Source organism: Amblyomma mixtum, chromosome 4 (assembly GCF_055824585.1).
Source record: "Amblyomma mixtum isolate Tamu chromosome 4, ASM5582458v1, whole genome shotgun sequence".
Classification (NCBI taxonomy): Eukaryota; Metazoa; Arthropoda; class Arachnida; order Ixodida; family Ixodidae; genus Amblyomma; species Amblyomma mixtum.
This window is the reverse complement of record NC_143015.1, coordinates 23,133,917-23,156,611: the sequence shown is the minus strand read 5'-3', so window position 1 is coordinate 23,156,611 and position 22,695 is coordinate 23,133,917.

The window sequence follows — 22,695 nt, the reverse complement described above, 5'->3', positions numbered from 1 at the left end:
AGATCAAATTTAGCACAGAAATGGCAATTAGTGGGCAGCATTGTTTCATGCTACATTTGTTTGGGTTACTTGCCTGACTAGATCAAGAAAAATCGCATATTCGGATTGGCTGCGGCGACGGCAAAGGAAACCGAACCGTCCTGTCAGCGATCGCACCGTTGGCGCCATCTCGTTTGTCGACGTGGAGATTCGGCAGTGTGGGTGTTTTGCTGGATGTTTGAAGACTCCTCCACCAAACACTTGAAATTTATCGGAGTTTTGGCCGAACTACGTTTATTGTGATTATAGATATAGCAATTGAAAAACCTTCTTCAAACGTTTTGCAAAACAACCCCCCCCCCCCCCCCTCCCTTCCCGAATCTCCACGTCCGACAAACGAGATGGCGTCACCGCTGCGATCGCTTACAGAGCGACTTATAACTTCCTTCGTCGTCGCAGCAGACGATGTGAATATCCTGCGTCATCTGATAGAATAGGGTAAGTAACCCAAACAAACGTGATATAAAACAATTCTGCCAACCAAACGCCCTTTCTGTGCGAAACTTGAGCTTGAACAATGAGCTGGGAGAAACATTCTAGGGCGCGCGTTTCTTTTCGCTACACGTTGTAGTAAGAGCATTCTTACGCTGCGTATTGCGCTCCAGAAAACACAAATAGGCAAGCAGAGAAAAACAGGGTCACAAAAAAAATTTTCAATAGTTGCCTTCCGATTTCGCCAAACTGCGACTTGCGTACGCGACCACGTGCTGAGCGCCGTCGTGGAGTTGGATATGCACTGCGCAGACGCCCACATTGCTGGCGTCGGTGTAGGGTTCTGTCGGTGCCACCGGTGTGAAGCGGCACAAAAAAGGTGCAAAAGCGAGCAAGAAGTTCAGCTGCTGGAAGACAGACTAACATACAGACGACCAGACAAACGGGGCGTCTTTATGAGGGAGGGAAGTCAAGGGATGAGCGAGTTGGGCGGATCTTGGAAGAAACGGTGGAAATAGGAGGCGAGGCGCAGAACGCTTCTAAGGTGTTTCAAAGAGCGTGATTGTGGGAACTCCCGTACGGCAGCTGTATTCTGTTGGTCGGGCCGGATACCATCCTTGTCGACAAGAAACCCGACATGATACGCTCGCTGTCGTACTTCATCAGAACCAAACAGCTCCCAGAAGGCGTTATCGCCTTGTTTGGAGGCTTCCTACCGTCAGTGGGACACGGCGCTCTTATCTGCAGGATCTTAAGATCGGAATGGCGAAGACAAGCTCGTCAGCACAGAACGTCCCTATCCGAACAGCTGCACAAAGACCTGGAACCAGCGGCGGCCAAGCGTCAGCCTCGAGAGCTCTTGCTCACGGCGGATAGCACAACTGAATTCCTGTGGACACAAATTTTGGTGCATTTAAGAAAACACCAAGCACCGAAGCGCCAGGCAGGCCCCATGTGGGCAGGTGCACAACCCGGAGAACCTGGAGCTTCCCAAGGACGTCACCGAAGTGCTTAGCCTCGGCCCGAAGTTTGCTGTTCAGCCGAAAAAGACAGCACCTGAGCTCCTGTCGCTGGCGAGACAGGTTTCAAGAAGACAGATCATGGTCAACGCTGTGTGTGTCTTTCCTTTCTGTGTCCTTGTCTTTGGCGTTGTTTGAAGGAACCATTGGCTACCAACTAGCCCGCACGCCTACCCTTCTAAGCTTACTTTCTTTGAAATTTAAAAGATTACAAATGCTCCTATGATGTGTTCGCACCGTTGTTCCAAGGCAAAATAGGAGATAAATAATTTTTCTTAATAGTGGATGCTACTTTCTTAAGTGCTTTTGTTAACTTCACCTTACAGGTTGACGAAGAGGTGAAAAAACATCACACACATGGCTGCCACGTTGAAAGGGACCGTCATCCTCATCGTCCTGGAACTCTGCTTTACAACATCGAACACAGTACAGGTCTCAATTTCAGGAGGTATTGCATTCCATAATTGCACTTATACTCCTATGCGGATTAGAGCTTTGAAGGAAAGAAGCGTATGCTGGCGCTGCTGTAACTGGCGCGCGGGAGCACAATTACTAGGCACTCCATGAAGTTCAGTGTGGCTACCATCGCGACTTACACTGTCTTTATATTTCCCAACACCTTAGAAATCTGCTGGCCCTGCCAGGCGGCGGCACTCATTTTGCTTGCATTCACAATATCCGTATGGTGCGTATTTACGAGAGATTTGTATACGGCCTCACCACATCCTTACTTCAGCTCTACGCGCCTTAAATTTGGTGGATATCTAGGAGGCATGCAAGTGTTAGACTCAAAAAGCACTCTACTAAAATTATGTGATTCCTTTAAAATAAGCAGTTTAATGACTATGTTGCAGAACTCTAAGGGAACTTTAGTCGGCCATAATAGAGGCAATAAATGCCAAGGAAAGTGAGTTTATAAGTCGTACCTTTTCCTGCCACTGCTTTAAATGTGTGGCGTGAGTAACGAAGAACACTCCGCGATCATAGTTTCAAACCGTGCGCTCGCGTGAACTAGACTACCAGATGCGAGTAAATAAAACGATCGTGAACCCATCGCAGTTTGCCTGCCATGACGAGACGTAAGTAGTGAGCCCTCCCCTATAGAATGTGACTGAAGTCCGCGGCTTTCTTCCGCGTGCTGCCTGCGTTTATACCTAACCGTTTAGGCGGAACATATTCAATGCATAACTGCCAAAGCATCGCGCACGCTTGGCTACCTGAAAAGGAATCTTCATAGCGCACCTGTTTCTAGCCGCAAGCTAGCATACTTAACATTTGTCCGTCCCCAACTAGAATATGCATCAGCCATCTGGTCACCACATCAGGCTTATTTAATTCATTCACTCGAAGCAATTCAGAACCGTGCAGCGCGTTTTATTTCTCACAACTACAACCGTCATTCCAGCGTAACAAGCATCAAGTTATCTTTACCGCTAACAAGTTTACAGACACGTAGGGATATCACACTTCTTTGCTTACTACAGAAACTAATATACAGTCGTCACGCGTCCACACTGCCACTTACACGCCCACTGCGCACTTCACGTCGCCTACATAATAATCTTAGCTTCCAACGTCTATTCGGCCGAACACTCGCGTTTAATTCTTCTGCTTTGCCACGTGCTATCAAGTGTTGGAATGGCCTTCCGGATTGCATTGCTACCATACGTGACCCATTAATCTTCAAAAACGAATTGACCACCTTCATGCATCCATGATATTGTACATAAATTATGTTCGTATGTGTTGTCAAATCCATGCAGTGCCGCTATTTGTTTGCTGTTTTTTCCTCTTTCTCAATATATTACGGGTTTTTTCAAGTACGGTGTAATAATTGTTTGCAATCCAATGTATTTAATATTGTTTACTTTTGTTCTTTCCACTTTGTACCATCTTTTGTCTGCTAAATATTGTAACCCCTCCCCGCACACAATGTTCCAAGTGTAGAACCTGTGAGGTATTTGTATAAATAAATAAATAAATAAATAAATAAATAATAAACGTAGAGTTCAAGATTGATAGGTCTATACTTTAACAAACATCATGGGCCTCTTCCATACATGATTGCCACTTCCCAAAAATTTTCGCTGGGAGAGAAGCGATGAAAAACTGCCAGGAATATCGCTTACCTACTCACAGCTCCCCCTAGCGCATCCTGCCATCTTACTTTTACGGCGTACAGCACGGCGGTACTCGTCGAAGTTGAAGCCCCTCTTCAAGCTGATTTCGCACTGGTTCCGATTTTAGCGGAAGTGGATGCGAAATACGGCCCCCTTCACCGAAACGTGCCATTAAAAAAGTGGGTGGTTCAAATATGTGCTCTCTTCAAGGTTCCCCTCTGGATTACTCAAAGTTCTCCATATACAGTTGCTTACGGTAGCTGGGCATATTTCTTCAGTGCATTATACATAAAGCGCTGTTCTCCGGGGTTTCTTATCCGCAGTGTCCGAGCAGAAATTTGAGGAAGTCCCGCACTCTTAGCGGCTTTATGATCTTGTTTGGTTTATGGGGTTTAACGTCGCAAAGTGATTCAGGTTCTGAGGGGCGCCGTAGTGGTGGGCTGCAGATAATTTCAACCACCTGCGCTTCTTTAACGTGCACTGAGATGGTAGAGTGCACGAGCCTCCAGCATTTCGCTTCCATCGAAATGGGACAGTTGTGGCCGGGATCGAACTCTAATCTTTCGGGTGAGCAGCCGAGCACCATAACCACTGAGCCAGCACGGCGGCTTAAGAGTACTTTATAAATGAACAGATGAAAATAAGCCTTCGTGGTTATAATTCCCGCAATGTTTTATCATATCATGGTTTAAAAACAATTTTCAAGCTGTTAATTGCTCTTCACTGTATTTCAGTGCATATTTTAGAGCAGGTGGGGTTTTCACTGTTCTTTATCAGGAAGTTATCAGTTTCTTCAGTTTTAGCCGTTAGATTAACTTGAAGAACAGCTCTTATTAGGCCGCAATTACTTCAGTTATAAAATAAATTTGGTTATTAGTTAAGAATGTTATCAAATCTCTCACTGCAATTTACCAATTTTGAAGGGCGTATAGAGAAGAAATGGTGAGCTTTAAAACGCCTGTTACCAATCATTTCAATATCCGTAGTCATGAGTCACCGATGCTGCGTTGCACCGCGTATTCTTTCTTATCTTGCTCTTGTCCTCTTGACTGGTTCATAAGGTCTGAATTGGCAGTTTTGCCTCAAAAACAAAGAATTCTGCCTTGGCACGGTCCACTCCGCATCATCATCATCATAATTAGCCTGACTATGCTCACTGCAAGGCAAAGCCCTTTCCCATGTGTCTAGAATTAACCCTGTCCTACTGCAGCCACCGTATTCCCGCAAACTTCTTAATCCCATCCGCCCACCTAACCTACTGCTGCACTCCGGCTACCCTTGCCTTCTTTTGCAATCCACTGCGTTGCCCTTAAATACCTGCGGTTATCTTGCCTTCGCATTACTACATGCCCTGCCCAAATCTATTTCTTCATTTCGACAAGGATGTCATTAACCCACGTTTGTTCCCTCATCGACTCTGTATCATCTGTATCAAATCAGATTGAGATGTGCTAACGAGCAAGCTGGTTAACTAAAATTAGATGGTTAATTTTTTAGTTTTGACTTCTAGGCAAATTAATTATTGAGAGGTGCATAGCCCAGCGTAAGTAATATCCTTATCAATTAATCTTTAGTATTTTGAAAATGCGGTTACTCTTGGCGCTGGGCCGAACAAATTTTGGCTACATCGTGCCCAAATACATGCGCTTTGGAAAAGTTTGCAAGAAAACCAACCTCTCCAGTTCATGTAGCGCGTCGATAAAGCCAAAATTTGTAGGCCACAGCGACGAGGGTAACCGCATTTCGGAATGCTAAAAACTGATATGGATATTGTTAAGGTGGCCTACACGCCCCTTAAAAATTAAGAAGCCTAAAAGTAGTAGTTAAAAATGCCCATTAAAAATTAGTTAACTAGCCTACTAGTTAGCATGCCTCAGCTGTATTACGGTACACTGCACCGCTGACAATGCTATGCCGAAAAAAGCGCTCTTGTAACTGAGAAAGTCTATTGTTAAGAACTGTGTAAAGTCTCAGGCGAAACACCCTCTATAGTGCCGGTTTCTTCCGGCACTGGAAACAATGTATCAACCATACATTCGATATTTGCATTTCGTAAGGAGAATGACTCAGTTATGGACAGCTGAAAATTTACGCCATAAATCCTGATGCGTAGCCGGTCTTGAAATTTTCAGATGGAACCTGTAATTACGGTGTTTATTTCACGAAGAAAGAAATGTCGCTGAGCCGCACATGCGGAAGGGTATTATGCGATGCCAAGAGAAAAAGGATCAGCTTGGAAACGTAAGCAGAAATCATCGCCTTTTTTTGGTTGCAGGTGGAAAAGCTTTTAAGATGAAGGTATTTTACGACAGATTTACTTGTCTGGCGAATTGGTTTATCTCTTTAACACAAGTTACAGCGCGACAGACGAAACACAGACGGAGGGAAGATTTTTTAGTTTTGAAGGCCACAAACGCAATTGTATCATTAACATTTGAAATTAAGACGCAGCATATTTAAATTACCAGCATCACGCACCACATTAATCTGCGCGGAAATAAACTGACAACGCCACTCTCACCACTGGGCATGGTACAAGGAATACTGTAATACAGTTAGTGGTATGGGCTTCAAACAAGCCTTTCTGGGATTAACAACCAAAATCATACTAGTGCACGCTTGATGTGCTACTATCAACACGACGAGACGCGAAAGCTGGATGAAAGTGGTGAGCGACGATATTAACGCGAGAGGGTTAAAGGCACCGTTCTCCAGAAAATCTGGTGACGGCGCTGTAGGAGCTGACAGGTGGTCGCTAAAGGGCAACCTAAGAGGGAGGTGGGCCATATAATGCACGTGACCTGTCCACCGGATAGTGGGAAAAGTGCCGACCATGGCAGGTGGCAGTTAAATTATTGAGTGGCCGCTCGGCAACAGCAACCTGGGCACCACAAGGCCCACCGCTGGGAGCACCTGCCATCGCAGGTTAGTGCCGCACCGCTTCACCGCTGCACCAGTGCGCCAGGAGTGGTATGAGGACTACCAGGCATCGATGATTGTAAGTAGCGAATGGCCTTCTGCATACACGGGAATTAACCCAATGCGCTATCACGTCATACCATTAAGGCGGCGCCTAAGTGTCATCTGTAGTTTGTGTTCAACCCCTGGTGTTGGAGCCAGTCAAGCCGAGTATCCTCCCACTCAATGCCTGCGGATTTGCTCCAGAAGAATCGACATTGAATAGCCGGGTAAGACATGCCTCGTCGTGGCACTATCTGGGAATAGCTTGGTGACTTACCAGGAGCATTTAGACCACGACGCTCCTTGAAAGTGCAATGGCGCCGCAGCAGCTATCATGAAAAGTTGCTATGTGAACCGTTTGCTCAGAGTTACGCGTATGTTCGATATGAAACAGTGTTTCATTTTCGCCTACCGCTCGCAACCTGACGGCAGTGTGCTCGCAGTGCTGTATCGTGTAACGCTCAGGGCAGAGGCATGCAGGGTACTAAATACACGCTGTTCTCCCTCAGCCGCTGCAAATGACAGCGTACACCGAAGGAGTCACTGCAGACCGGAGGTCTAAAGCGCATCCTGTGAAGCGATTCGCTGTGCGGTGTATTCCTTGAGAGAAACTACCAAGACCAGAATACGGGGGCCTGACAAACGATTCTCGTATGAAGCGATGTATCAACGAAAATGGGCAAACTGAGTAAATTCACATATCATGTATTGCGGGAACACAATGCTCATGTACTGGCTGTCCTGCGGCTGTCCGTACGAAATTTCTCCATACAGAGCGAGAAAACCTGAGTAACCAATTTCATGAAAAATTTCGAGATTATTGGCTTGAATATAACCTTGTAGCAGTGAACGTGTCACGGAAAATACAGAAGGTACACTATTAATCTGGTCCCAGAGCTGCAACGTGTCTGCGAAATATTCGATCCATATATCTGCAACTATGACAAATATATTACTGAAATACTTGGAGGAACATTTGCTAAAATGTTGTTTGGAACGCTGCCTCACATGTTATTGTCTGGATTGTTGTAATGTTTTTGAACTGTAGTGCCACTCCAGTTTTTTATGTAAAGCGTTGTTTCGGTTGTAATGTGGAAACTCGCACAGTTAGTGTGGGCGGCCACAGTCCTTGTCCCAACAGTGCTGCTCAGTAGACCGGCGTTTGCAAGAGCGCACACGAGCTCCGTCAGCTTCGTCTTCTATCTTCTTCCTCACCTTCGGCAGCGCTAGCCGCTGAGGCAGCATACCCCAACTGTCTTTCTTACAATACCCCCGGGGTGAAAAGGCGCCATCCTGGCGGCCTAAGGGCACGAGACGAGAGCTGGGTCGTAGTAGGGCTTCAGGCGGTCTAAGTGCACAATTTCACGGCCGCGGCGGCGATGGTCAGACGAAGGCGTGATGGGCTCCACAAGATAATTAACTGGCGATGTCTGCTGAACAACGCTATAGGGGCCCTGGTATTTGCTCAGCAGTTTTGTAGACTGTCCTCGGCTGGAGGAGGGCACCCAAAGCCAAACCAAGGAGTCCGGAAGATAATGCGGCGGCAGACCGGGAGAAGTGGCGCGGGAGCTGTTCTGACGGTGCTGGTCGTGTGAAGTAAAGGAACGGGCGAGTTGACGGCATTCTTCGGCATGCGCAGCGGCCTGAGAGACGGTTGTAAATTCGGACGAATCGGGGCGGTAAGGAAGTATGGTGTCCATGATGGAGGAAGGCTCGCGTCCGTACAGAAGAAAATACGAGGAAAAACCAGTAGTGGCTTGCGTTGCAGAGTTGTAGGCGTATGTAAAGAAAGGTAGAACGCGGTCCCGGTCTGAGTGATCGGCAGAAACGTACTTGGCCATCATGTCGCCGAGGGTCCGGTTAAAGCGCTCGGTCATGCCGTTCGTCTGCGGATGGTACGAAGACGTCGTGCGGTGAACGGTATGACACTCCCGAAGGAGGGCTTCCACGACGCCGGACAAGAATACGCGACCCCGGTCGCTGAGCAATTCCTGAGGCGCACCGTGTCGAAGAATGAGGTTCCGAAGTATGAAACCGGCTACGTCAGAGGCCGTCGCAGCTGGCAACGACGCAGTTTCGGCATAGCGCGTGGGATGATCAATGGCGACGATGATCCAGCGGTGGCCTGCGGCAGTGATGGGAAGAGGGCCATAAAGGCCAATTCCAACACGGTCGAATGGCCGGGCGGGACACGGTAAAGGTTGCAGAGGAGCAGGTGAGTGCGGTGGTGGGTTCTTGCGACGCTGACATTCCAGGCAAGAGCGTACGTACTGGCGGACGAAACGGTACATGCCCCGCCATTAATACCGAAGGCGTAGGCAGGTAAAAGTTTTCAGCAGACCGGCATGAGCGCATTGCGGGTCATCATGATAACTGGCACAAATGGCGGAGCGGAGATGCCTTGGAATCACGAGCAGCCATTTGCGACCATCGGGGAGGTAGTTCCGACGGTACAGCAGCTGGTCACGCACGACAAAGTGATGGGCTTGACGACGGAGCGCTCTAGAAGGGAGGCGCGCTGAGCGGTTGGCTAGGAAATCCAGAAGAGAAGTAATCCAAGGATCCTTGCGCTGCTCAGAAGCCTTATCAAGAGTGTCAAGAGAAGGTGTGAGGCCGGAAATAGATGGTGGGTCAGGCTCAGTGGTCACAGGGGAGCGCGAGAGAGCGTCGGCGTCGGAGTGTTTACGACCGGAACGATAAATGACCCGTATGTCGTAATCTTGTAAACGCAGAGCCCAACGAGCGAGGCGGCCAGATGCATCTTTGAGTGACGACAGCCAAGAAAGGGCATGGTGATCGGTAATGACATCGAACGGGCGCCCGTATAAGTAAGGACGAAATTTTGTGATCGCCCAAATAATCGCCAAACATTCTTTTTCTGTGACGGAATAATTAGTCTCCGCTTTTGTGAGCGCACGGCTGGCGTAAGCAACGACGTACTCATTGAAACCAGGTTTCCGCTGAGCTAGAACGGCACCGAGACCAATGCCGCTGGCGTCTGTGTGCAGTTCCGTAGGCGCGGAAGGGTGGAAATGGCGCAAGATCGGAGGAGAGGTGAGAAGCTAGCGCAGCGTTGCAAAAGCTTCGTCACATGCAGGGCACCAAGCCGACAAGTAGTGGCTACCAGCGAGAAGTTGTGTCAGCGGGGCGATGACGGCAGCAAAATTCTTGATGAAACGGCGAAAGTAGGAGCAAGTGGGCACGGAGGCACGGAGGCGGAGGCACGGAGTGGGCACGGAGGCGCGATGAAGGAAAGAATGAAAAACTTATGCACACCTTTCTTCGTCCTGCAGTTCCTCGTGGTTTTTGTGGCTGGGACACCAGCGGCTGGCCACCAGGTTGAAAATACTTCACTGGCGGACGGATCCTGCGACGCCGCCTGTGCTCCAGAACCGCCATTGCTGCCAAATGATTTCGCGGCTCAGTCCGAATCCACCACACGCCCCCTGGACCTCCGACACTGCGCAGCCGCAACATCGACGTCATCACCCTCAGAACGGATAAAACCGGGCACCGAGCATTCACTCGTCAGTGGGCACGGAGGCGCGATGAAGGAAAGAATGAAAAACTTATGCACACCTTTCTTCGTCCTGCAGTTCCTCGTGGTTTTTGTGGCTGGGACACCAGCGGCTGGCCACCAGGTTGAAAATACTTCACTGGCGGACGGATCCTGCGACGCCGCCTGTGCTCCAGAACCGCCATTGCTGCCAAATGATTTCGCGGCTCAGTCCGAATCCACCACACGCCCCCTGGACCTCCGACACTGCGCAGCCGCAACATCGACGTCATCACCCTCAGAACGGATAAAACCGGGCACCGAGCATTCACTCGTCAGTGGGCACGGAGGCGCGATGAAGGAAAGAATGAAAAACTTATGCACACCTTTCTTCGTCCTGCAGGTTAGTTATCTTTCCAAATTACCATTTCCCTGCTTGAAGTCAGACGACCGCTTTGTCATCGTGCTTCCGTGCCCAGAAGCAGTGTTCTTGTCCTTGTGCTCATTGTTACTCCTTCTCAGTGGGGACGTCGAGAGTAATCCTGGTCCTGATGATCTTGCGCAGGTTTTGCGAACCATGAAGAAAATGAACGAACGTTCCAAAAGAGTGGAAGTAGCGCAAAACACTATGTTGGAAAGTATGTCGGAGCTCAAGCTACAGCAGCAATACGTTTCAGAAGCGATGTCAGATATAAAAGAAAGATTGCAAAAAGTGGAAAATCAGACATCAGTTTTCGAGCACTGGCAGCAGGACATGAACGCTTTGCGTGCCACAGTAGAGCGCCTCGAGAATGAAAATATCGCACTTCGATCCCGTCTTGATGACGGAGAAGACCGATCTCGGCGGAACAATCTGGTTTTCTATGGTATATCTGACAGCGCAGAAGAAACGTGGTCTGAGTCGGAGGAACAACTTCTAGATTTAATAAACAATACCACGAACACTGATATCAGTCAGTCAGACATTTCCCGCGCGCATAGAATTGGGGCGTTTCGTAACAGGGAAAACCCGTCCGCTTGTAGCAAGTTTTCAAAACTACAAAACAAAAGAACTAGTCTTTTCAAAACGTGATCTGTTGAAGAATACCGGAAAAGGATTGAGTGGAGACTTCTGCCAAGCCACGCGCAATATCAGAAAAAAATTAATAGAGTATGGTAAATCAAAGGGCAGCACATCTTTCAAACTCGGGTATAAAAAACTTTTTCTGGGTGGAAAAAGTGCTACACATATGACGAGAATCGGGGTACTATCCGCGAAATCGGTAATTCCTCTGAAGGCACAACTGAAGACACAGTTGAAAACACTACTGAAAACTCAAGCGAGGCTCATGACCGACCTCTCCGCTCTGGCCGCGCGCGATCGAAAAGATAGGACCACGAGAGGGGAGGCGCTTCGAAAAGCTTCGACTACTCTCTCCTGTACTCGAACATTCGTAGTCTTTACCCCAAAAAGGATGAGTTATGCGCTATGATCGATGACTGCAACGCTGATATCATTGTATTAACAGAAACTTGGCTAAATAGCAAAATAACGAATAATGAATTGTTTCAATGTGAAAAGCGGTATGTTGTCTTCCGGAGTGACCGAACAGGCAGAGTTGGTGGCGGTGTCCTAATTGCTATTAATGAGTGCATTGACTGCTTTCTAGTACCTATTGCTACGAATTTAGAGCTGATCTGGTGCTGCATAAATCTTAATTTTAAAAAAGTAATCCTAGGTGCATGTTACCGATCCCCCTCGACGGACACATCATTTTGCGATAACCTACACGATTCCTTAAATCAGATTATCACCCGTTTCCCTGCAGCTGAAATCTTGCTCTTAGGCGACTTCAATTTTCCGAATATTGTCGGGTCACATAACAATCCCTTTTCTACCCCTTCGTCCGCTGAATCCAACTTGTTTCTTTCCATTTGTTCAGACTTCAGCCTATCACAGATTGTTAGTCTTCCCACACGTGTAACGCAAAACACATCATCACTGCTTGACCTTATTCTTACGTCATCAGCGGATAACTTATCCGCGGTTTCACACCTGCCTGGGCTGAGCGATCATGATATATTACACTTCACGCTAACTGTGACTGAAACAAAAATTAGCCGACAGAAAAGAAAATTTCGTGATTATAACAAAGCTGATTACACCACCATCAACAGTGAATTCTGCTCATTTTTAGATGTTTTTTTGCCGCTCTGTCAGGATCGGCCCATAGAAACTAACTGGCGCATGTTCAAAGAAAAAATTTCAGAATTAATCAGCCGACACGTCCCCCTTCGAACCGTCTACACCTACAGTAAAGCCCCTTGGTATAACACATACTTAAACAGGTTATCCAACAAAAAAAAGCGTTTATTCCGTTCAGCTAAACAGTCTTCAAAACCGACAGCTTGGCTAGCGTACAAAAAAGCGGCAAAGTCTTATAATACTTCCTTAAGGTCAGCTAAATTTTCATTTTTGAACACTACTCTTCCACAATTATTAAAGACTAATCCAAAACGTTTTTGGAATGTTATACGAGGAAGTACTAATAAGGACGGCTTATCACTACTCACAAGTTCCGGGGAATCAGTACCGCCTCACCTTTGTTCCAAAGTACTTAACGACACATTCGTTCAGTCATTTTCATCCCCTGTGCTTACCAATCAGATGCCAGCTATAAATACTACCAATTATCCCCTCATGGAACCCATAATATTTGAAGCAACTGGCATCAAAGCCATAATAAACAAATTAAAACCCAAATTATGTTGTGGAGTCGACGAGATCAATGTCAAATTTTTGCATCATACCGTGGAATACTGTTCAATCATACTACAGTGCATTTTTTCTCAGTCGTATAACTCTGGCAGTATACCTCATGATTGGAAAACTGGAAAAGTAATCCCCATCCACAAGTCAGGTCCAACACATAATCCGCTAAACTACAGGCCCATTTCCCTTACATCCCGTACCATGTAAAATTATGGAACACATTATATACACGCATCTAGTTAACTTTCTTGAAGATAACTTTTTTCCAGTGTGCAGCATGGATTCCGTAAAAATTTCTCCTGTGAAACTCAGCTAGTCTCTTTCACTAATGATTTGCATGCCTATCTAGACTGTGGTTTTTCAATTGATTGCATATTCCTCGATTTCTCCAAAGCTTTTGACAAAGTTAACCATACACTACTTCTTCATAAACTAAGCTTCCTAAACATAGACCCTGCAATAATTGACTGGATTAATGCTTTCCTCGCATCCCGCGTTCAGTTTGTAACCACTAATGAAGTGAACTCACCCTCGGCCCCAGTTCAATCCGGCGTTCCGCAAGGGTCGGTTCTAGGTCCTCTCTTATTCCTGATTTATATAAATGACTTACCTTCTCACGTTTTTTTCCAAAATTTGTCTTTTTGCAGACGACTGTGTGTTATACCGTAAACTAACTGATGCTTCAGATGCTTTATTAATTCAGAATGACCTCAATAATATTGTGGAATGGTGTAATACATGGTGCATGGAATTAAATATTAACAAATGCAAATCAATGAGGGTATCTCGCACTAACCACATAAGTCCCACTTATATGCTTAATAACGTCTCATTAGAATCGGTGACATCATACCGGTATCTGGGAGTTCTCATTACCAATAATCTATCTTGGAAATCGCATGTCAATTATATCACTTCTAAAGCCAGTAGCACCCTTGGATATATACGCCGCAACTTCCGCCTTGCACCATCATCATTAAAATTACTATTGTACACAACTTACATTCGTCCACAACTTGAATACGCGTCATCTGTCTGGGATCCCGGTCACGTAACACTCATACATTCTCTTGAGGCAATACAAAATCGCTCAGCCCGGTTTATCTTAAACAACTACCAAAGGACCGCTAGTGTTACTAATATGAAAACCTACTTACAACTACCAGTTTTATCGACGCGAAGAAAGCTATCTCGCCTGTCTCTCTTTCATAAAATATACCATCATAACACAACCTTGCGCTATCTTTGGGTTCAACCACCGTCATACATTTCAACTCGCCGTGACCACAGCAAAAAGGTACATATTCCACACTCAAATACGCTTGCATATTCATACTCGTTTATTCCTCGGACAAGCAATGACTGGAATAACCTACCAGCATCACTAACAAGTATATCTGAAATTGAGAACTTTAAATCAGCATTACACAGTTTCTTTTCATAGCTAGTGCTCATATCATCATCATGGCGTTCATAGATGGTGTTCATATTCCCAATACGACTGTTTGTTTATTAGGAACTGCATTCCTTGTTTATTATTTGTTTTCCTTGCCATATTTTTCTGTATTTATTAACACCGTTACTGATGTCGTTGTTTACTCTTTGTACCTTTGTTCTTTTTCATTCTTTTGTATGCTTACTTTCGTTTTTGTACTGGTTTTACAGAGATTGTGTATATTTTTTACTAATAACTTTTTTTTGTAAATCGTGTATGCCTCTGCATCCGCCCCTCCCCTCTATAATGTACATTTGTACCCTGAGGGTATAATAAATAAATAAATAAATAAATAAATAAATAAATAAATAAAAGGCCAAGAAAGCTTCTGAGTTCTTTCAGGGATGTGGGCTTCGGGAAATCAGCAACTGCGCGGAGCTTGGCAGGGTTAGGGAGTACACCATCCTTGGACACGACGTGGCCTAGGATAATGAGCTGTCGAGCGCCGAAGCGACACTTTTTCAAGTTTAGCTGCAGGCCAGCGTCACTGAGACAGCGAAGAACACTCTCGAGGCGAAGAAGATGAGACGGAAAATTCTGGGAGAAGATGACAACGTCGTCCAAGTAGCAGAGGCATGTCTGCCATTTAAGGCCACGGAGGATGTTGTCCACCATACTCTCAAAAGTGGCAGGCGCGTTGCAGAGACCGAAGGGCATCACATTAAATTCATACAGCCCATCAGGCGTGATGAAAGCTGTTTCCGGGCGATCGACGTCGGCCATCGGCACCTGCCAGTACCCAGAGCGCAGATCCAACGAAGAAAAGTACCCCGCTCCCTGCAGGCAATCAAGTGCGTCGTCTATACGAGGCAGGGGGTAGACGTCCTTCCGAGTAATTTTGTTTAGCCGGCGGTAGTCTACGCAGAATCTAATGGAACCGTCCTTCTTCTTGACGAGCACGACCGGAGAAGCCCACGGGCTGTGAGAGGGCTGGATCACACCGCAATGTATCATGTCGTTCACCTGTTCATCAATGATGCGGCGCTCGGCGGAGGAGACGCGGTAGGGGCGTTGGCGCAAGGGTCCATGGGTGCCAGTGTCGATATGGTGGCGAACCGCTGCGGCACGACCCAACGATGCTTGAGGAGAGTCGAAGGATGCGCGGAAGCGCTGCAGCAAAGCGGTGAGCTGGGCGCGTTGGTGAGGTAGTAGAGCGGCATCGACAGAATGGGAAAACATATCCGGGGAGGACGGGTAGGCGACGTCGGCGGGAGGAGTGAGGGCGTTGATGTCATGAGCGTCAGGTTCATCAAGGAGAGGAGAAGCGTCGTCGAGATCGGTGACATCAACCATACCAAGCGATTCTTCCCGAAGTGGTGGGGAAAGGCAACGGGTTCGCGACGTACAGAGCGCCACAACCACCAGCAAGTGTGAGCACGGCATGAGGGAGCAAGACAGACTTGCGGTGCGCACAAAGAAGTGAGGGTTAATAAAGGACAGTAGCGTCAGAGAGGGCAGCACAAATCAGCGGCACGAGAACAGAAGAGAAAGCTGGCACGTCGGCGTCGTCAGCGGCGAGAATAGGCGCGGCGGTAACAGGGTAGGCGTCCACAAGAGCATCACACAGCGGCGAAAAATCAATTTCAGCACGTGCACAGTCAATGATGGCGTGATGCGCGGACAGAAAGTCCCATCCGAGGATGATGTCATGAGAGGAGCGGGCGAGAACGAAGAACTCAATGGTGTATGAGAGGCCTTGGATGACGAGGCGTGCAGTGCACGCTGCGAGAGGGCGAATGGGGTCAGCGCTGGCGGTGCGAAGCGAAAGGTCAGAAAGCGGCGTCATCACTTTTTTTAATTTGCGGCACAAGTAGCGACTAATGACACGGCAGCACCAGTGTCAATAAGCGCTTCAACAGTAACACCTTCAACGATCACTTCAATAACGTTCATAGGGGCGGTGATAGGGCTTGAGACAGTCGTTGACGGCGCAGTTCTTGCCTCCGGAACTGCGGCGCCTAGTTTTCCGCTTGAAGAGGTGGGGACTGGCGGCGCATAGGAGACAGCGAACGGCGTCGAGGAGACGGTGACCGATGGCTTCGGTTGTAGGTGTTGGAGCGAGGCGGAGAGGGATTCGGAGGCGGCAGAGGTGAAGAGACAGGGACGGAGGGCAATGAAGCGTCGTACGTTGGCGAGCGCCCGTAGTCGTAAGGACCGGATCCGCGCGTGCGGCACCAGCGGGCCACATGACCAGCGAGACCGCAGGCATAGCATATCGGGCGGTTATCTGGGGTGCGCCACGGATTCGTAGGGTGGGGACCGGTGCGAGGCAAAGGATGGTGAGTGCGTGGCAGTGCCGGCGCGAGCTGCTGCTGAGGGTACACGTTGACAGGCGGCGCATAAGTCGGAACAACCGGCTGAGGTCGTGGCCGGATGACTGCTTCAACGTATGTTAACGGTGCAGTGACCAGAGGAGGTGGATTAGTGGGCGGCAGGACCTCAGCTACCTGCTCCTGGATTACACGCTGAATAGAAGGCGATAGCGATGGCGTTGGGCCGAGTTGGGAGGTAACCAGCGATAATTGACGGGCGACCTCGTCTCGCACAAACTGTTTGATGTGCTGAAGAAGGGTCGGCTGATCGTTAGCAGGACCGCCTACCGCCAAGCTCGAAAGGTTGTCATCCGGGCAAATGACACGCCGGGTGGCATGACGCTGTTTTCGGAGCTCGTCGTAGCTCTGACACAAAGAGACGACGTCTGAGACGGTTTGAGGATCTTTAGACACCAACATTTTAAAGGCGTCGTCCTCAATCCCTTTCAGAATGTGTTTGATTTTGTCAGCCTCGCTCATAGATGGATTGAGCCGCTTACACAAGTCAACAACGTCCTCGATGTAGCTGGTGAAATTCTCGCCATTCTGCTGAGCACGACTGCGCAAACGTTGTTCGGCACGAAGTTTGCGGACAGCGGGGCGGCCGAAGACGTCAGTCAGGCTGGTGTTGAGAGCCGACCAGGTAGGAAAATCCGCCTCGTGGTTGCGGAACCACAAGTTGGCGACGTCGGTCAAGTAGAAGATGACGTTCGTGAGCTTAACGAGGTCATACCATTTGTTGTATGCGCTGACGCGTTCGTAGGAGGCCAGCCAATCTTCTACGTCGGTGTCGTCAGTGCCGCTGAAGATCGTGGGGTCGCGCTGACGGACGGCACCGGAACAGATGACCGGCTGGGCAGGTTGGACCGAGGTGTCGGACGTCGTGGTAGAGCCTGGTAGCCTGGGCATCGTAGCGTAGATCCACGGGGAGAACTAGCAGCACTTCCACCAAGTGTAATATGGAAACTCGCACAGTTAGTGTGGGCGGCCACAGTCCTTGTCCCAGCAGTGCTGTTCAGTAGACCGGCGTTCGCAAGAGCGCACACGAGCTTCGTCAGCTTCGTCTTCTATCTTCTTCCTCACCTTCGGCAGCGCTAGCCGCTGAGGCAGCAAACCCCAACTCTCTTTCTTACACGGTGAATTTTCTTGGTAAATCTCTTTATTACCGACGGTTGCTCTCCCAGGCCCAGAAACATTATTCGAGGTAGGCTGCGAACAATTCGGAGACGAGAGAACTCTGCAGCAATATTGAGAAAACAACACCACACCAATAAGGAAAAGTACGGAAATGGGGTTTAAGGTCGCAAAGTGTCGGAATGTGAAGGGGTCCGGATTATTTATATCAACTGAGGTTGTTTAAAGTGCACCGACATGGCGCACTGCACGAGTGCCTTGCCGTTCGCCTTCGTCGTACAGAGCCACCATGGTGGGATGGAAATCACGTCCTCCCGTTATGTCCTGGCGTGCTGATTTTCCACTGGATACTTCTCTCATATAAAAGTGCTGCTGCCTTCGTGCGTGTCAAGCTTGCGCTCAGTCTACGAAAAAACCCTACCCGCGACGATTTCGTTGCCGCACGTCATTTTACAGTGGCACGTATCGGCTTCTGTCCCCAGTAAACACCGCTGCATTCTCAATAGTCTTCTATGTGTCTTATAAGATATTGACCCTCCAAGGCTCGTTTTCTAGGATCTGAAACCCATTGGCTCCCAGAAAACACCAGAGCGTACGCAAGGCTGACATAATAGGGCCTTTGGCCAACCTCAATGCCCCTTTGAAGGACAATCGATCCTCGGTGGACCAAAGTCTGTCTTCTGCGGTAACGCCAGTTGTGGCACTTTTTTTTGGTCAAGGTTAGGTCAAAGATCCGTTTTCCAAGCATTTCATTCCGCTCCGCGATACATTTCACGCAAAAGAACCAGAGTACCAGGCCAGGGCCAAATTGCACCCATTATATCCCCGAAAGGTAGATGGTGTCATTGGAAATCAAGCCCTCCACCTACTGAATGTGAGGCACATGCTCAAACCGCTAGGGTCTGAATGGGATTACCCCACAGGGAAGGAATTATCACACGGAAGTCGATAATCCGCCTAGAAGAAGGGATATCGAAAGACAATTTTTAAGGGTTTCATCCAAGAAGAACTCTACACCTTCGCGCGCTTGGTTTCCACAACGCACATAAAACAGGAAGTGCCAATAAAAATATAGCAGTGGCTAAAGGTACTTCGGGCGGACCCGGTACATTTCCTCCCCGAGGATGTCGAATTGATCTGACCAGTGTTTTTGAGGGGATGTGGCTAGAGGTACGTCGGATGGAACCGGTACATTTGCTCTCCGAGGACGTCGGACGAATCCGACCAGTGTTTTTCAAGGGTGCGGCCAGAGGTACATCGGGTAGACCCGGCACATTTCCTCCCTAAGGATGTAGGACAAATCTGACCAGTGTTTTTCGAGGGAGTGGCTGGAGGTACTTCGGGCGGACCCGGCACATCTCCTCCCCGAGGATGTCAGACTGGTCAGACCAGTGTTTTTAAAGGGTGTGGCTAGATGTACGTCGGACAGACCTGAGACATTGTTTTCCCAAATACGTCGGTCGGATCTGACGAATAATTTTCAAAGCCTGGCCATTTGATTCTCGCACGGCAATCTGCTCTGTTTGTTCACGTCACCTTCCACAGGATTACCATCTAATATGACAGGCATACGTTTGGTTCAAGAATATTTACATGTTACCCTGAATAGCCTTACCAGCGTCTGGTAGATGTGCTTACTTCGAGAGCGCCGTGCAAGGAACTGCTTACATGTTCTGCTAAGCGCAATAAAAATACCATAACGGATCCTCCGGTTGCACAGTTTGCTGCACGTCGTTTTGTTGCATCGTTCGAACGGCAATATTCCTCCTAAATATTTGCAAGACAACATATATGGAGCTCATGCGCTTTTCTGTAGTATGCTAAAGCCCTCTTAGCGAGCTTGAGGCTGGGTTCGTTGCGACGAGCTGCTGACATCTTGTTCACATCCGAGCTCGAAGTCGTGTGGCGATGACTGACGGTGCTGTTCGGATCGCCCTAAGCTCGAACAAGTGGTTTTAAAACACGAAGTGCGGGAACAAGCTATGAGCATCTCACTGTTCTCGTCTTTCCATAAAAAATGTCGATGTTTGCCCGGAAGAGACAAGTACACGCTTCCGGCTTTGCGGTTGTTTCTCCCGTTTCTTTGTGTGTAGTGGTGGAGTAGGTCCTCGACTCGGCAGGCGCGTTTAAATTAAACATACTATTTGTTTTTCCATGTCTGCCAGACGGAATCTAAAACTTTAAATGTATTGCCGGTAAGTGAGCTAGAATGATGTTTATTGCCAATTACCGGGGAGTGTGCTGCAAGGCGAGGTGCGTGGAGTGCAAACTACGGGCGCTCGATCAACATCCAGCATACTGCGGCACTTCATAGGTCGCTTTACAATCGCCGCCGGCACAAATGCTGGCGATAACTTGCTTTAATTACGAGCAGAACGAGGTGACAGATTACGAGGGTATGTACTAAGCCGGACGAAGGTACTGCAAGCGAATACACGTCCTGCATATGCCCCCTAGTTGAGTGAGGGTTGTGCTTGCCGCGCACAACTGGGCCTGAAGGCGCCTGTCTGGGTGGAAGCGCTCGGATTGTTTCGCTACATGTAAAGGTAATCGCATGCATTTATGATCGCGGATCTTTGGTTCATGTCAGATAGTTTTATTCGCGACGAGCAGACGAGCAAGATATGATCCGTTGTCGCTTCATCCATCGAGCGACAGTCAGAGATATGAGAATTGGCGAACTTTTTGCAGCTCCTCGGAAGTAGTGAATGTAGCGCACACCTTGTAATGCAAACGTTTCACAGAGAACATCTCGTTGCAAGCAGAAATAGCGCAATGGCCGCATGACGTGACGTGACTTTAGATATGTGACGTCCGCCGTGCCTATAATGGGAATGAACTCGGCCCGTTCGGCGTATTTTTAGGTACGTCGTAAATATATTGCGCGTTGCACTTATGCAGTGATCCGCCTGAAATATTTCTTGTTCTGCTAAATATAAACAGACCAGTCGATTTATTTGAGACGTAGGTGAGACGAGATTTGGAGCTTACCAAGGGAAATAGATGTTATTTGCGCCCGGAAAATATTGTTCAGTAGCTATAGGATTGAAAGATCCATTATTACTAATATATTTATGAAAGGAGAGTAGAAATATCAGCCGCCTAAGATCCAGAAGTAATGCTTTATGATTGCTGCCTGAAATAGCTAACCCGAATGGCAAAATCAATCTTCCAACCGACATTGATGTCTGACAGAATTGCTTGTAGTTCGTTGCTGACCACTTAAATGAGTCTTCATGAGCGCATTTTTTATTTCTGATGCGTCACGAATTCAGACTAATTTAATATTGATTGATTGAAAACCCTTTGCTTTCAAGAAGGCGCAAGGAGGCTGTGAGTGAAATGGGGATACAATGATAGACATGTCTAACGTTCACATGTCTTTGAGGTCTCAGTGAGTGTGTTCTCCATTCTGCTATGAGTAGATCCTATCAAGAGGGCTCTACTCGGCGCCGCCCCTACATCCCCTGATCAGGCTGCTTTGGCTCCCATATGCAGCAAATAGGAGCTGTGCGTCAACATCCGTGAGCAGCACAGTTCAGTAATAAGTAGGGGTGTGCGAATATTTGAAATTTTCGAATATATTTCGAATATTATATTTTTAGTATTCGTATTCGACTCGAAATCCTAGTATTCGTGTTCTTTCGAGTATTCGACCCGACGCGAATATTCGTATCTAGCCGAATGTTCATTGTGAGCACCGACGTTCATTTCGGTCCGCAAGCCCTATCGACAGAGACATAACAACATGGCGGCGCCCAGAGCAATGCGCATGGATGAAGGAATATTTTTCCTTCGAATTTTTCCTTCGAGGAAGGAAAATTTTTCCTTCCTCCTAGGGCCGTGCCGCAACTGACTGCGCCGGTGAGCTTTTTTGTGGTTATACCTTCGAAGCTGCTATAGTCCGAGCTGTGTACGAAGTACCTCGCAATACGTGTCTGGTCAGTGCCAAGTGAGAGGGCATTTTCTGTGGCTGGAGGAGTCGTTTCAGCTATAGTAGGATACAACTTAAAAAAACAGCAGCTGCTAACACTGGGCCGCGGTCCGCGGCGTCCTGTGTTACTCCGCTGGCCAATCGCAACTGTAAACGAAATCAGCTTTTTAATGTTTGTCTATATCAAACAATCCATGTATCAAAATTCTAGAGCTCATATTTTTTTCTTGTGATAAGCTTCTTGTTTACGTAACAAGAAGCGTTTAAGCAGCAGACTACTCTTTCGTCGTGGAGGAATTCTGTGCGCGAAGGCTGAACGTGGGCGGAGCTTCACTGCAGGCTTAAGTTGTATCCGACTATAGAAGGGAACTACTTCTGCCTGACCATGTGGAGCCGCTGGTTAACATTCACGACACCCTTTTATGTTCATCCCAGCAATGCGCTTTTGTGCTGATGGCAAGCTAGCCGTAATGCTGTGTACTAGCCATCCTCTCTGATAATTCCACTCTTCTAAGAATAATGTTCGAGACTAATACTTCTTGCGCAGCCACACACACCTTTTGTGTTCATTTAATCATCGATAGTTGAACTGTGATGTTCCTTGGTGCTCAAATAAAAGTTTTGTAGTGGCTAAATGCGTCTGTCCTTGATTATTCGATATTCGATTCGATATTCGTAATCAAGTATTCGTATTCGATTCGTATTCGAAAAATTTGATATTCACACACCCCTAGTAATAAGTGTGCTGGAGGTACCGCATCATGGCTCTCCCGGTTTGCGGTACGTTGCCAGAGTAATTGGGTACGGTGCGCGCGGAAGGGGATTGCGCAGTGCGAGCACGTTACCGCGCTGATGTCGCGCAGTCGCCATCTCGCTACAGTATACACGCTAGGCGCATAACCAGGCAGACCTCTCCTTTATTCATTAAAGTCTCTCTCTCTCTCTGCTGGAGATGCCTTGGATGGTCACCCTCTCGAGGTACGGCGAAGAGTTTCTCAGCA